The sequence below is a fragment of the Rattus norvegicus genome, chromosome X (genome assembly GCF_036323735.1).
Source record: "Rattus norvegicus strain BN/NHsdMcwi chromosome X, GRCr8, whole genome shotgun sequence".
Taxonomy (NCBI): Eukaryota; Metazoa; Chordata; class Mammalia; order Rodentia; family Muridae; genus Rattus; species Rattus norvegicus.
In genome coordinates, this window is record NC_086039.1 from 127,509,618 (window position 1) to 127,526,898 (window position 17,281).

Sequence of the window (17,281 nt, forward strand, 5' to 3'; positions counted from 1 at the left end):
AAACATTTTGAAATCACTTTGAGAACTGAAGGGATGGAGTAGAAGCAAACTTCTTTTATGTCATCTTTCTATTTGCTTTTCTAGTATTTCTCTAAATTCTTCAGAAATCATGAAGATAAAGAAGAGTGAATCTCACGACCTCTGAAAATCTCTGGCATTCCTACTGCAGGCTTAGTTTTATTCTGATTTTAAATAATACCAGGATATCAGGAACTTTTAAATAAATTATAAAATTTATTTTGCATTTCATAGAAGACTTTTTCAAGATTCAGATTGGAATGTACATTGTTTTGGGTTTGGTTAAGAGCCTTCAACTTGGTAAAGACAACAGAGCAAAGTGGCTTAGTGACGCATGAAGGGCTGAGTATTTCATGAGAAGCTTTAGTGTACTTCAGCATCTAAAGTAAAGAACTGTCAGAGTGTGTAAGCCTTTCCATAAGTGTCACTTAAGTCTCACTTTTCGAACACTTTTTACTTATTTTATAAATTTGGTTTGTTCTATGTAGTTAGAATAAGATTTATTTCTTTCCCCAGAATAGAATAAGTAAATATGCAGGAAAGTCAACATACTGACCTAGGGAAACTGATTCTGATTTGATCTCTGTCCTCTTAATTTAACAATTAGTGAAATTTTCTTTAATTGGTATCAGTATCTTCCTTTATGTATTCATGTTCTTATTTTTGTCATCATAGTTATTTTTATCCCACTTTTTTCCCTCTCCCCTATGTGCATTTTATGATAGCCATATCTTTTGCAATGCAAAATATCAGAGCCCACAATGCATTAACATTTTCACATGTGTCAAGAGCTGATCTTTGACCACTTACTCGCAAAAGTCTGTGTGGAGGGACTAATTATCCAGGTTTCCTTCTACTCTGTTTTCATCTGTGCCTTTCATTGTCTTGCATAAAATATGATTCTTTTGCTGAGATTATGTATAATAAAGGGCCTCAGTAATGGTCTTAGTAATGTATTTCATGGACTGATTTTTCTGTAATTTTTTTTCTTTTTTTATGCTATTTTTTTAATTTAGAGAATACTTTATTAGTTTTTGTAATCAAACCCACGTATATAAGACCTTACATATTTAATACAGTGTGTTACCCCTGTACAAATGGAAAAAAACTTAAGTTCAACATTTCTAGACCAATATGGCTGTTAATTTCTGTACAGTGCCAACTCAACACAGTAAACGGGGATACTTTTTTCGAAAGTTGACAGCACAGGTAAAGTTTCAAAAAATTCAAATTATATATCTGTATATATATATATTTATATTTATATAAAAAGACCAATAATAGCAGTGTGTTATGCATCAACAGCAGCAACAGCTTTTCCAGGTTCTGCAGTCATCTGAACAAAACTGTAGAGACATCCAGCACACTCCATTAAAAAAAAAAAGTAAAAAAACAAAACCCGAGAAAACAGCACAGTTCTGTTACTCTTGTGGTACCTGGCACCATTTTTTTTTAAATTAGCTTCTCAATCATCATCTGGAAAGAAAACATTCTGAGCAACATCATTAAAAACAGCTCTGATAAAGCACGGTCACTACTACGTATCATAAAGCAGGTACAAGCTATTTTACATCCACATAGGTATGATACAGTACTGTCCTACATCTATAATACTAGAGGATACAATTTAAAAGGCATTATTTGAGACTTGATTCTACTTTTCCAGCAGAGGGCCCAAAGGATGGTGTGACACAGCTTTGTAAAGAAACATACTCTAGACAGGATTTCCTTTCACTAGTGGCACACTTCTAAGGATTCATTCTCTCCATGAATGTCAGCTAAAACCGTTATTAAAAAAATGAAATATCCCTAGAACAAAACCGTATAACCACCGGATTCACATGAAGATGACCTAGTGGAGACAAGCTGGACCTCACCTTACCAACAAGCTATCAAATCTGTTATATTTAAACAGTGAGACCTCCAAGGAAGGAGATGCCAAGTAGTGCTTCAAAGCTTCGGACCACAATCAAACACAGCATCCTTTTCAACAGAAGCAGAAGCTCATCTGAATATGCTCATGGATGCTGACATCAACATTTAATCATCTCCTCACTCATCCAGGAAGAGGGGGAGATCAGTTACTACTGTACTTTATTGTGTTCAACCAAATCACCATGTTACAAAAATAGCAAACTGCCATCATAAAAAATAAGGCTCCTCTATCCAGCACCAGATAGCATCATTTTACTTTCAAGCCTAGAAATTGCACACTTGTATATAAACCAATCGAAGATGAGGATTGAGAGTTCATCTTGGTGGATTTTTCCTTTGATGAATATGAAGTGTCCTTCCTTATCTTTTTTGATGACTTTTAATTGAAAATTGATTTTATTTGATATTAGAATGGCTACTCCAGCTTGCTTCTTCTGACCATTTGCTTGGAAAGTTGTTTTCCAGCCTTTCACTCTGAGGTAGTGTCTGTCTTTGTCTCTGAGGTGTGTTCCCTGTAGGCAGCAGAATGCAGGGTCCTCATTGCGTATCCAGTTTGTTAATCTATGTCTTTTTATTGGGGAGTTGAGGCCATTGATGTTGAGAGATATTAAGGAATAGTGATTATTGCTTCCTGTTATATTCATATTTGGATGTGAGGTTATGTTTGTGTGCTTTCATTCTCTTTGTTTTGTTGCCAAGACGATTAGTTTCTTGCTTCTTCTAGGGTATAGCTTGCCTCCTTATGTTGGGCTTTACCCTTTATTATCCTTTGTAGTGCTGGATTTGTAGAAAGATATTGTGTAAATTTCGTTTTGTCATGGAATATCTTGGTTTCTCCATCTATGTTAATTGAGAGTTTTGCAGGATACAGTAACCTGGGCTGGCATTTGTGTTCTCTTAGGCTCTGTATGACATCAGTCCAGGATCTTCTGGCCTTCATAGTTTCTGGTGAGAAGTCTGGTGTGATTCTGATAGGTCTGCCTTTATATGTTACTTGACCTTTTTCCCTTACTGCTTTTAATATTCTTTCTTTATTTTGTGCGTTTGGTGTTTTGACAATTATGTGACGGGAGGTGTTTCTTTTCTGGTCCAATCTATTTGGGGTTCTGTAGGCTTCTTGTATGCCTATGGGTATCTCTTTTTTTAGGTTAGGGAAGTTTTCTTCTATGATTTTGTTGAAGATATTTACTGGTCCTTTGAGGTGGGAGTCTTCACTCTCTTCTATACCTATTATCCTTAGGTTTGATCTTCTCATTGCGTCCTGGATTTCCTGTATGTTTTGGACCAGTAGCTTTTTCCGCTTTACATTATCTTTGACAGTTGAGTCAATGATTTCTATGGAATCTTCTGTTCCCGAGATTCTCTCTTCCATCTCTTGTATTCTGTTGGTGAAGCTTGTATCTACAGCTTCTTGTCTTTTCTTTTGATTTTCTATGTCCAGGGTTGTTTCCATGTGTTCTTTCTTGATTGCTTCTATTTCCATTTTTAATTCCTTCAACTGTTTGATTGTGTTTTCCTGGAATTCTTTCAGGGATTTTTGCGATTCCTCTCTGTAGGCTTCTACTTGTTCTCTAAGGGAGTTCTTTATGTCTTTCTTGAAGTCCTCCAGCATCATGATCAAATATGATTTTGAAACTAGATCTTGCTTTTCTGGTGTGTTTGGATATTCTGTGTTTGCTTTGGTGGGAGAATTGGGCTCCGATGATGCCATGTAGTCTTGGTTTCTGTTGCTTGGGTTCCTGCGCTTGCCTCTCGCCATCAGATTATCTCTAGTGTTACTTTGTTCTGCTATTTCTGACCGTGGCTAGACTGTCCTATAAGCTTGTGTGTCAGGAGTGCTGTAGACCTGTTTTCCTGTTTTCCTGTTTTCTTTCAGCCAGTTATGGGGACAGAGTGTTCTGCTTTCGGGCATGTAGTTTTTCCTCTCTACAGGTCTTCAGCTGTTCCTGTGGGCCTGTGTCTTGAGTTCACCAGGCAGGTTTCTTGCAGGGGAAAAGTTGGTCCTACCTGTGGTTCCAAGGCTCAAGTTTGCTCGTGGGGTACTGCCTAAGTCCTCTCCACGGCGTCAGCAACCGGGAAGATCTGCGCAGCTCTTTCCGGGAGCCTCCGTGCACCAGGGTTCCAGATGACGTTTGGTGTTTTCCTCTGGCGTCTGGATGTGCACAGAGTGCAGTCTCTTCTGGTTTCCCAGGCATGTCTGCCTCTCTGAAGGTTTAGCTCTCCCTCCCACGGGATTTGGGTGCAGAGAACTGTTTATCCAGTCTGTTTCCTTCAGGGTCCGGCAGTGTCTCAGGCGCAGGGATCCTGCCGCTCCTGGGCCCTCCCCTACGGGAACCCAGAGGCCTTATACAGTTGCCTCTTGGGCCAGGGATGTGGGCAGGGGTGGGCAGTGTTGGTGGTCTCCTCTGCTCTGCAGCCTCAGGAGTGCCCACCTGATCAGGCGGTGAGGTCTCTCTCCCACGGGGTTTGGGAGCAGAGAGCTCTGCGGGCCGGGATCCGCGGGTGTGGGACTTCGGGTAAACACAGGAAGTGCCCGGTCCTAGAGGAATTTTGCCTCTGTGTGTCCTGAGTTCTCCAGGCAGGTTTCTTGCAGGGGAAAAGTTGGTCCTACCTGCGGTTCCAAGGCTCAAGTTTGCTCGTGGGGTACTGCCTAAGTCCTCTCCGCGGCGTCAGCAACCAGGAAGATCTGCGCCGCTCTTTCCGGGAGCCTCAGTGCACCAGGGTTCCAGACGGTGTTTGGTGTTTTCCTCTGGCGTCTGGATGTGCACAGAGTGCAGTCTCTTCTGGTTTCCCAGGCGTGTCCGCCTCTCTGAAGGTTTAGCTATCCCTCCCACGGGATTTGGGTGCAGAGAACTCTTTATCCGGTCTGTTTCCTTTAGGTTCCGGCGGTGTCTCAGGCGCAGGGGTCCTGCCGCCCCTAGGCCCTCCCCTACGGGAACCCAGAGGCCTTATACAGTTGCCTCTTGGGCCAGGGATGTGGGCAGGGGTGGGCAGTGTTGGTGGTCTCCTCCGCTCTGCAGCCTCAGGAGTGCCCACCTGATCAGGCGGTGAGGTCTCTCTCCCACGGGGTTTCTGATTTTTCTGTAATTAACATAACATCACTTACTGAAAACAGATCCATACTCATAAAAGGAGTAAAGAAAGTACAAAGTATCCTTATAATACAACAGGAATAAATAGAATCAGTTTTAGGCATAACATGTTTTTTAAATATTATTTATTTTTTAAAAGATACAAATATATTTTGAAATATAATTAAATATTAATTTAATTACTCATACAAGTTAAATAAAAATAGAAACTTGCATATCCATATTGACATGTTGCTATTTTAATGACTATTCTTAGCATGGTTTCGATCATTTATATAAATATTTAGTAAGTTTTTATAGACACCTTGTTTTCTGTGACTCCAAAAAAGTCCTCTCAAATACATAATGAGGTCTTTGATAGTCCAGTTAGGATTTAAAAAAATAGCAGGTTATGTATATCATGTCTTATGATAACAATATATAATCAGTGATGAAAATATAAGTTTTAACATCATGTTTTATAAGGAGAAGTTTCCCCTACATATCACTAAAATCAAGGAAAACAATATTCATCATGAAAGGAACAGAAATTTACAAAAGCAAGGTGGATGAAATAAGTATAATATTTCACTATTCATGTTCAATTACATTGCCCAATTACCAAGTTGGCTGTTAAATTTAACTTAAGGCTTCCTTTGAATAAAAACTATAGCTAATGAAAGAGATAAAGGTGTTGATTTCTCATTTTTCAGTTTGAAAAATGATGAAGGCAGTTAAATTTTATTTTAACTGTAGACATGTGCATTTGTTTTCAGCCATAATTCTATGTTTCTGTGATATTTAAAGAATTTTCCTTTTGGTTCCTATGAAAAGTCCTAGAAATTATTATGATTCTAGCTGTACTGAAACCAGACTTCTCCACAAGTGATTATGAAATTTAGTGAGAGGGTTGGGGATTTAGCTCAGCAGTAGAGCGCTTGCCTAGGAAGCGCAAGGCCCTGGGTTTGGTCCCCAGCTCCGGAAAAAAAAAAGAAATTTAGTGAGAATTAGAAATAATTTTTGGTCCCAAGAAAGTAAATGTAATAGGAGCTATATACTTGGTACAATTGATCTTTTTTATTGAAAGAGGGAATTGATTCAGAAAGTTTAGCAATCTGGAGTAAAATTATATTAACATTAACAACAAAAACTAGACTTAAATGCACTCTATATGAAAGAGACTAAAACACCTGCTTAAATGACCTTATATCCACAAATGTATGAATATACCAGTATGCACATATGTATACATTGACATATATTCCTTTGTTGGGTAGTCCCCATTATTAACCAAATAATTCAGGAATTTTTAATTCCTTTTATAAACTTATAGGCATGTTTGATATATGTAAAAGTTCACTCACCATTTTGTATGCTATGTATTGTTATGTAACCAATTAACCCTATGATTTGAGATTTAAAACAATAAGAACAAAGCTGCCATGATTTCACTTTATTTTGGATGGAGACTTGGAAAAAGCTTTGGTGACCAAATCTTTCATGGAGTTACAGCCACGATATTAAGAAAGACTGCCATTATCATTGTTTTTTGTTTTTTCTTTTTATTAACTTGAGTATTTCTTATATATATTTCGAGTGTTATTCCCTTTCCTGGTTTCCCGGGAAACATCCCCCTCCCCCCTCCCCTTTTTTATGGGTGTTCCCCTCCCCATCCTCTCCCCCTTGTTGCCCTCCCCCAAAAATCTAGTTCACAGGGGGTTCAGTCTTAGCAGGACCCAGGGCTTCCCCTTCCCCTGGTGCTCTTACTAGGATATTCATTGCTACCTATGAGGTCAGAGTCCAGGGTCAGTCCATGTATAGTCTTTAGGTAGTGGCTTAGTCCCTGGAAGCTCTGGTTGCCTGGCATTGTTGTACATATGGGGTCTCGAGCCCCTTCAAGCTCTTCCAGTTCTTTCTCTGATTCCTTCAACGGGGGTCCTATTCTCAATTCAGTGGTTTGCTGCTGGCATATGCCTCTGTGTTTGCTGTATTCTGGCTGTGTCTCTCGGGAGAGATCTACATCCGGGTCCTGTCGGCCTGCCCTTCTTTGCTTCATCCATCTTGTCTAATTGGATGGCTGTATACACATGGGCCACATGTGGGGCAGGCTCTGAATGGGTGTTCCTTCAGTCTCGGTTTTAATCTTTGCCTCTCTATTCCCTCCAAAGGGTATTCTTCTTCCCCTTTTAAAGAAGGAGTGAAGCATTCACATTTTGATCATCCGTCTTGAGTTTCATTTGTTCTAGGCATCTAGGGTAATTCAAGCATTTGGGCTAATAGCCACTTACCAATGAGTGCATACCATGTGTGTTTTTCTGTGATTGGGTTACCTCACTCAGGATGATATTTTCCAGTTCCAACCATTTGCCTACGAATTTCATAAAGTCATTGTTTTTGATAGCTGAATAATATTCCCTTGTGTAGATGTACCAAATTTTCTGTATCCATTCCTCTGTTGAACGGCATCTGGGTTTTTTCCAGGTTCTGGCTAATATAAATAAGGCTGCGATGAACATAGTGGAGCACGTGTCTTTTTTATATGTTGAGGCAACTTTTGGGTATATGCCCAAGAGAAGTATAGCTGGATCCTCAGGCAGTTCAATGTCCAATTTTCTGAGGAACCTCCAGACTGATTTACAGAATGGTTGTTCCAGTCTGAAATCCCAACAACAATGGAGGAGTGTTCCTCTTTCTCCACATCCTCGCCAGCATCTGCTATCACTAGAGTTTTTGATCTTAGCCATTCTCACTGGTGTGAGGTAAAATCTCAGGGTTGTTTTGATTTGCATTTCCCTTATGGCTAAAGATGTTGAACATTTCTTTAGGTGTTTCTCAGCCATTCGGCATTCCTCAGCTGTGAATTCTTTGTTTAGCTCTGAACCCCATTTTTTAATAGGGTTATTTGTTTCCCTGTGGTCTAACTTTTTGAGTTCTTTGTATATTTTGGATATAAGGCCTCTATCTGTTGTAGTATTGGTAAAGATCTTTTCCCAATCTGTTGGTTGCCGTTTTGTCCTAACCACAGTGTCCTTTGCCTTACAGAAGCTTTGCAGTTTCAAGAGATCCCATTTGGCGATTCTTGATCTTAGAGCATAATCCATTGGTGTTTGGTTCAGGAAATTTTTTCCAGTGCCCATGTGTTCCAGATGATTCCCTAGTTTTTCTTCTATTAGTTTGAGTGTATCTGGTTTGATGTGGAGGTCCTTGATCCACTTGGACTTAAGTTTTGTACAGGGTGATAAGCATGGATCGATCTGCATTCTTCTGCATGTTGACCTACAGTTGAACCAGCACCATTTGCTGAAAATGCTGTCTTTTTTCCATTTGATGGTTTTGGCTCCTTTGTCAAAAATCAAGTGACCATAGGTGTGTGGGTTCATTTCTGGGTCTTCAGTTCTATTCCATTGGTCTATCTGTCTGTCTCTGTACCAATACCATGCAGTTTTTATTACTATTGCTCTGTAATACTGCTTGAGTTCCGGGATAGTGATTCCCCCTGAAGTTCTTTTATTGTTGAGGATAGTTTTCGCTATCCTGGGTTTCTTGTTATTCCAGATGAATTTGCAAATTGTTCTGTCTAACTCTTTGAAGAATTGGATTGGTATTTTGATGGGGATTGCATTGAATCTGTAGATCGCTTTTGGTAAAATGGCCATTTTTACTATAGTAATCCTGCCAATCCATGAGCATGGGAGATCTTTCCATCTTCTGAGGACTTCTTCAATTTCGTTCTTCAGAGTCTTGAAGTTCTTATTGTACAAATCTTTTACTTGCTTGGTTAAAGTCACACCGAGGTACTTTATATTATTTGGGTCTATTATGAAGGGTGTCGTTTCCCTAATTTCTTTCTCGGCTTGCTTCTCTTTTGTATAGAGGAAGGCAACTGATTTATTTGAGTTAATTTTATACCCAGCCACTTTGCTGAAGTTGCTTATCAGCTTTAGTAGTTCTCTGGTGGAACTTTTGGGATCACTAAAATAAACTATCATATCATCTGCAAATAGTGATATTTTGACGTCTTCTTTTCTGATCTGTATCCCCTTGACATCCTTTTGTTGTCTGATTGCTCTGGCCAGAACATCAAGAACTATATTGAATAAGTAGGGAGAGAGTGGGCAGCCTTGTCTAGTCCCTGATTTTAGTGGGATTGCTTCAAGTTTCTCTCCATTTAGTTTAATGTTAGCAACTGGTTTGCTGTATATGGCTTTCACTATGTTTAGGTATGGGCCTTGAATTCCTATTATTTCCAGGACTTGTATCATGAAGGGGTGCTGAATTTTGTCAAATGCTTTCTCAGCATCTAATGAAATGATCATGTGGTTTTCTTCTTTCAGTTAGTTTATATAATGGATCACGTTGATGGTTTTCCGTATATTAAACCATCCCTGCATGCCTGGGATGAAGCCTACTTGATCATGGTGGATGATTGTTTTGATGTGCTCTTGGATTCGGTTTGCCAGAATTTTATTGAGTATTTTTGCGTCGATAACATTAAGGGAAATTGGTCTGAAGTTCTCTTTCTTTGTTGGGTCTTTGTGTGGTTTAGGTATAAGAGTAATTGTGGCTTCACAGAAGGAATTCGGGAGTGCTCCATCTGTTTCAATTTTGTGGAATAGTTTGGATAATATTGGTACGAGGTCTTCTATGAAGGTCTGATAGAATTCTGCACTAAACCCGTCTGGACCTGGGCTCTTTTTGGTTGGGAGACCTTTAATGACTGCTTCTATTTCCTTAGGAGTTATGGGGTTGTTTAACTGGTTTATCTGTTCCCGATTTAACTTTGGTAATTGGTATCTGTCTAGGAAAATGTCCATTTCCTGCAGATTTTCAAGTTTTGTTGAATATAGGATTTTATAGTAAGATCTGATGATTTTTTGAATTTCCTTTGAATCTGTAGTTATGTCTCCCATTTCAATACTGATTTTGTTAATTTGGACACACTCTCTGTGTCCTCTTGTTAGTCTGGCTAAGGGTTTATCTATGTTGTTGATTTTCTCAAAGACCCAACTTTTGGTTCTGTTGATTCTTTCTATGGTCCTTTTTGTTTCTACCTGGTTGATTTCAGCTCAAGTTTGATTATTTCCTGCCTTCTACTCCTCCTGGGTGTATTTGCTTCTTTTTGTTCTAGAGCATTTAGGTGTGCTGTCAATCTGGTGACATATGCTCTCTCCTGTTTCTTTCTGCAGGCACTCAGCGCTGTGAGTTTTCCTCTTAGCACAGCTTTCATTGTGTCCCATAAGTTTGGGTATGTTGTACCTTCATTTTCATTAAATTCTAAAAAGTTTTTAATTTCTTTCTTTATTTCTTCCTTGACCAGGTTATCATTGAGTAGAGCATTGTTCAATTTCCACGTATATTTGTGCATTCTTCCCTTATTGTTATTGAAGACCAGTTTTAGGCCGTGGTGGTCTGATAGCACGCATGGGATTATTTCTATCTTTCTGTACCTGTTGAGGCCTGTTTTTTGACCAATTATATGGTCAATTTTGGAGAAAGTACCATGAGGAGCTGAGAAGAAGGTATATCCTTTTGCTTTAGGGTAGAATGTTCTTTATATATCTGTTAAGTCCATTTGGCTCATGACTTCTCTTATTTTGTCTACATCTCTGTTTAATCATGATCTGTCCATTGATGAGAGTGGGGTGTTGAAGTCTCCTACTCTTACTGTGTGAGGTGCAATGTGTGTTTTGAGCTTTAGTAAGGTTTCTTTTACATATGTAGGTGCCCTTGTATTGGGGACATAGATATTTAGGATTGAGAGTTCATCTTGGTGGATTTTTCCTTTGATGAATATGAAGTGTCCTTCCTTATTTTTTGATGACTTTTAGTTGAAAATTGATTTTATTTGATATTAGAATGGCTACTCCAGCTTGTTTCTTCTGACCATTTACTTGGAAATTTGTTTTCCAGCCTTTCACTCTGAGGTAGTGTCTGTCTTTGTCTCTGAGGTGCGTTTCCTGTAGGCAGCAGAATGCAGGGTCCTCATTGGGTATCCAGTTTGTTAATCTATGTCTTTTTATTGGGGAGGTGAGGCCATTGATGTTGAGAGATATTAAGGAATAGTGATTATTGCTTCCTGTTATATTCATATTTGGATGTGAGGTTATCTTTCTGTGCTTTTCTTCTCTTTGTTTTGTTTCAAAGACGATTAGTTTCTTGTTTTTTCTAGGGTATAGCTTGCCTCCTTATGTTGGGCTTTACCATTTATTATCCTTTGTAGTGCTGGATTTGTAGAAAGATATTGTGTAAATTTGGTTTTGTCATGGAATATCTTGGTTTCTCCATCTATGTTAATTGAGAGTTTTGCAGGATACAGTAACCTGGGCTGGCATTTGTGTTCTCTTAGGGACTGTATAACATCTGTCCAGGATCTTCTGGCCTTCATAGCTTCTGGTGAAAAATCTGGTGTAATTCTGATAGGTCTGCCTTTATATGTTACTTGACCTTTTTCCCTTACTGCTTTTAATATTCTTTCTTTATTTTGTGTGTTTGCTGTTTTGACTATTATGTGACGGGAGGTGTTTCTTTTCTGGTCCAATCTATTTGGAGTTCTGTAGGCTTCTTGTATGCCTCTGGGTATCTCTTTTTTTAGGTTAGGGAAGTTTTTTTCTTTGATTTTGTTGAAGATATTTACTGGTCCTTTGAGCTGGGAGTCTTCACTCTCTTCTATACCTATTATCCTTAGGTTTGATCTTCTCATTGAGTCCTGGATTTCCTGTATGTTTTGGACCAGAAGCTTTTTCCGCTTTACATTATCTTTGACAGTTGAGTCAATGATTTCTATGGAATCTTCTGCTTCTGAGATTCTCTCTTCCATCTCTTGTATTCTGTTGGTGAAGCTTGTATCTACAGTTCCTTGTCTCTTCTTTTGGTTTTCTATATCCAGGGTTGTTTCCATGTGTTCTTTCTCGATTGCTTCTATTTCCATTTTTAATTCCTTCAACTGTTTGATTGTGTTTTCCTGGAATTCTTTCAGGGATTTTTGCGATTCCTCTCTGTAGGCTTCTACTTGTTCTCTAAGGGAGTTCTTCACTTCTTTCTTGAAGTCCTCCAGCATCATGATCAAATATGATTTTGAAACTAGATCTTGCTTTTCTGGTGCGTTTGGATATTCCATGTTTGTTTTGGTGGGAGAATTGGGCTCCGATGATGCCATGTAGTCTTGGTTTCTGTTGCTTGGTTTCCTGCGCTTGCCTCTCGCCATCAGATTATCTCTAGTGTTACTTTGTTCTGCTATTTCTGACAGTGGCTAGACTATCCTATAAGCCTGTGTGTCAGGAGTGCTGTAGACCTGTTTTCCTGTTTTCTTTCAGCCAGTTATGGGGACAAAGTGTTCTGCTTTCGGGCATGTAGTTTTTCCTATCTACAGGTCTTCAACTGTTCCTGTGGGCCTGTGTCTGGAGTTCACCAGGCAGGTCACTTGCAGCAGAAAAGTTGGTCTTACCTGTGGTCCCGAGGCTCAAGTTTGCTCATGGGGTATTTTCCTCTGGCGTCAGAGATGTGTGTAGAGTGCTGTATCTTCTGGTTTCCCAGGCGTGTCAGCCTCTCTGTAGGTTTAGCTCTCCCTCCCACGGGATTTGGGTGCAGAGAACTGTTTATCCAGTCTGTCCTTTTAGGTTCTGTTGATGTTTCAGGTGCAGGGGTCCTGCTGCTCCTGGGCCCTCCCCCACGGGAACCCAGAGGCCATATACAGTTTCCTCTTGGGCCAGGGATGTGGGCAGTAGTGGGCAGTGTTGGTGGTCTCTCCAGCTCTGCAGCCTCAGGAGTGCACATCTGACCATTAGGTGAGGTCTCTCTCCCACGGGGTCTGGGAGCAGAGAGCTGCTGCGGGCTGGGATCAGCGGGTTTGGGACTCCTGGTAAACACAGGAAGTGTCCGGTCCTAGAGGAATTTTGCCTCTGTGTGTCCTGAGTTCACCAGGCAGGTCTCTTGCAGCAGAAAAGTTGGTCTTACCTGTGGTCCCGAGGCTCCCATCATCATTGTTAAAAAGACATACTCCAAGTATTGAATCGAATAAGTATTATTCCCAATCCTGTTGGTAGAATCCCTTATATTCCTCTGTGGTTTTAACCAAAGATTTCAGTTTTTCATCATGAAGTCTTCAAGTTGAGTTTCTTCCTCAATTAGTAATTGTTATTTGTTAAAAGGAATGATGAAGGGAGAAAGAAGAAACATAGTTCAAGTAATTTTTGGGTACAAGTCTCAGAAAGAACAGAGCTCTTTTTGCTCATTACATTCCCATCACTATTCTAGTACCCACTTAGGGTACTTAACTAAGTGAATATTATCAACAATTTTGTAAATAAAGTAAAAGTACTATGTTATTGATCTCTTATTCTCCTTAATAATGCTTAAACGTAATTAAGAATGCCAGCCAAAAGGGTTACTTAATTTTTCCACAAGTTCAGTTGCATTAATAGAAGAATGTTGATTTTAAAATAATTTTAATCTATTTTCATTTTATTCAAATGGGTGTTTTGCCTACATGAATGTCTGTGCACCATCTTTGAACCTGTTCATAATAGATGCCAGTTGAGGATGTCAGATTCTTTCTTGCTGGAGTTAACAGATGGTTTTAAACTGTGATGTTGGGACTGGGAGTCTAACTCAGTTTCTCTTCAAGAATACCCAGTGCTAAGCCATTTCTCCAAACTCAAGTGTTAATTTTTTCTATCATCTCCTTTATATCTTAATATCATTCTATACTTTATTAAAATGTCTCTAAATCGAATCTTAATCATCCTTTTTGGGTTTCTATACCCACATTCAGAGCAGTCATTTCTATCAGTTTTATAGATCATATTTATCTTATCCATTTTGGGTTTGGTCTAGTATCAGGGCTTGTTAGTCTGTTTCCTTGGTTATATCACTGAATGTACCTTTTATGATACATTATCATACTATAATTTCAATGTTCATTGAAAATATTTTATTATAAATCACACAAAATAATTAATATAACACTGATTTTGTAGTAATTAGATTCATAAATAATGAAGTTAATAATATTATGTTAGGACAACATAAACTATACTGTGTGGTTATTTGTTGTAAACAACTCAGGAAACCTATAAAATTATACAGATTTTTGTCTAGAGAAAAATGTGACAAATACATAATTAAACTTCTCTAATATAAAGGTAAACAAATCGAGTTGCTTATCGCCTGGTATGAAGAACTATGGCTTGTTGCAATATATTTCAAATATACAAAATACTAATAAATTTATCATAACTGAAAATTACATCTTGCTTTATATTGTCCTCAAGACTTACAATAATATTTTCAACTACATTAGACATATTTACATACTACTATTTTCTATGTGATAGGTGAACATATTTTTAATTATGAATTGTCAACTATAATATTATTAAAAGGTGATGATATACTGTTTATTCTTTTAGTAATTTGTTGTATGTGGTGTTTTCAAACATATTGTTTATCCATTTCACAAACATCTGGAGTCACAAGGGATTTATACCATATTTTTTTATTTAAAGAAAAGACTCATTTTAGTGTCCTAAGTAGTTGGTTCTTTTGCTAGTTTATGTTTTTTCATTGTGCATAATTCTCAGCTTTTGTATTTAATGATTTATGCCGTAGACTGCTCAAAAGGAATCTAAAAAGATTTAACATGGCTTATGAAATTCACATATCATGAAATAATTGAATCAGAAAATAAAATAGATCAATTTGGAAAAAGTAAAAGTACAAAAGGGATTTGGTTTTAATTCCACCCTGATAAAATTACACAGTTTACCATACTACCTGTGTATCTGATAAAAAGCCAAAATTAGCCTCTCTGCTTCTTTTGTTATGGGATACAAAGATAAAAACTGAACTCATAGTAAATACAAATAAAAATATTCCAATCAACACTGAGCAGTTAGATCATATACAGTATTGAAATGGAAAAAAATCTGATATCAAGATGGAAGAAAGATGTTTATAATAAAGCAGATTATGGTCTCAAGAGTAAGTTTATATTAAGTATAGTAAATTTCAAATGATAAAAAAATTAAAGACAAATAAAAATGTTATCAGGTCATTATACTTGAATAACGTAATTAAAATACAGTCTCTGCTAATCAAGCTTAATTCCAAGATAGAATTTGATAAACAGAGAAAAGATATAGTTTGTGTAACTTTAACAAACTTTTTTGAAAAGTATTTTTTTTAATAATTTTAGATAAATATTGTCTTTGAAAATATCTGAAACATGCATTTTAGAATATACTACATTAATGAATAAATACACATCCACATTCTTTTGCCATAAAGGTACATATATAAATAATTTCTCATTAGACATAGAAACCTAATGAGATCAGATAATTGAGAAAAAGTATTTTATTTACATATACGTTGGCTGGATATTTGTCTTGTTCATTAAGCTGTCAAAAGCTTAAAAGACTGACTTCATTGGAATTTAATTGTCATGAAAGTTTTTTTTTGTTTTTTATTTTTACATAAAGTTTGTAATCTAATGAACACATAGAACAAAACTGTGCTGATATAAAACAGTTTCATAAATTAATAAGTGTTAGGAAGTCACGGAGTGGTTCAAGCCCCAGAAGAAGGAGTGGATTGGCCAGGAGTTGTATAGCTGCTATATGACACTTCCATGTCGTAGGAGCAGGACCCGTGCAGTAAAGAAGCATTTATACAAATGGGCGACAATACAAAGTCTGAGTATAAAACTAAGATTTTCTTTGAAAACATAATTTTGCCACAGATTAAAAAATGTATGTCAGGGAAATTTGATTTAAGTCAGCATTATGTATGTATATATATATATATAATATTTATATATTTAATTATATATAACATATTTATATATATTACACACACACACACACACACACACACCAAGAAAATCCTTCTGTTCACTTTTACTCGACTGTAAACTGTACATCGGATGAGTTGAAGGTGGTGGTGGCTGCAGGAGAATTAAGAAAGATGATGTCTGAAGAGCAGGTAAGGGGAGGATGAGATAGGGCAAAAAGCCAGTGAAACCTTCCTTGACTGCAAGGTTTCAGCAAGGTCCTAAGTTATGCATGAGAGTCCACAGCATGCTCGCATACACACATCCAGAGCATCACATCCTGTGTTCACTGTGTGAGTCACTTAGTGCAAAGGCTGTTGTATTCTGTTTAACAAAGAAGAATTCCATGGCCCGGTTCCTTTCTCCAAGTGAGGAGAGAAACCCTTCCCCTAAGGGTTTTGCAAATTCATGGGTCAGTGGTCTGTCTTGGGTGAGAACTTCATGTAAACATACAAGCAGCACCATCCCCAAAGGAGGCCTATCCATAGAGCTAGGCAGGCACAAGGGTGAGGAAAGCTGGTGGTATCTGGCAGTCTGTCCCTCAGCAGGTTCCCCTCTGCCTGGCTAGGTTTTCCATGTTTCAGAGCCTCAGGAAAATGCTCTGAGGTGGCGACCATGCAGAGCCTCACATTGAGGCAATGACAATCTCGAAGTGGGAAGAGATGTTGGAGATGTTGGCAAGGAGTTCAGGGGCCAGCCCGGAGAGTCTAAAGAACTCACAGGGTGGAAGATATGCAGCACATAGGCAGGCTAATTGGAGCAAGGGCTGGGAACTTTGACAATCCCTGCTGCTTGCTTGGCCTGCAGGCAAGAGATGAAGAGAGACTTTCAGACATATCAAACATACCTCTTTGCTATAATTATCAAGAATTAGTTTTTTCATCAAAGGTCCCTACCTATGATTCATGAAATTCTCTCACCTCCAGGCGTCTGGTATAGTCTAGAGGGTCACCTGCCTCCCATGTTAAGAGGTTGTATATTTCCACTCATTCTACTGGCCCTCGGGGCTTCACCCCTGCCCCTTCCAATACTTGATCATGTTCCCACTTTCCCCTGCACCTTCCACTCCCCTCTCCTACCCAGTTTCCTCCCCTCCTCTGCCCTTTGCATTCTTCTCCTTCCCAAGTGGGATTGAAACATCCTTTCTTGGGTCCTTTGACGTGTTAATCTTCTCCAGTTCCATGAATTGTATCCTGGGTATTCTGTACCTTGTTGTCTAATATCCACTTATTAGTGGTACAGATTTCATACATGATGTCTTTTGGGTCTGAGAAACCTCACTCAAGATGATATTTCTAGTTCCATCCATTAGTCTACAAAACTCATGATGTCCTCCTTAATAGCTGAATAGTATCTTGTTGTGTAAATGAGATATTTTCTATATGCATTCTTCTGTCCTGGGACATCTGAGTTGTTTCCAGCTTCTGGC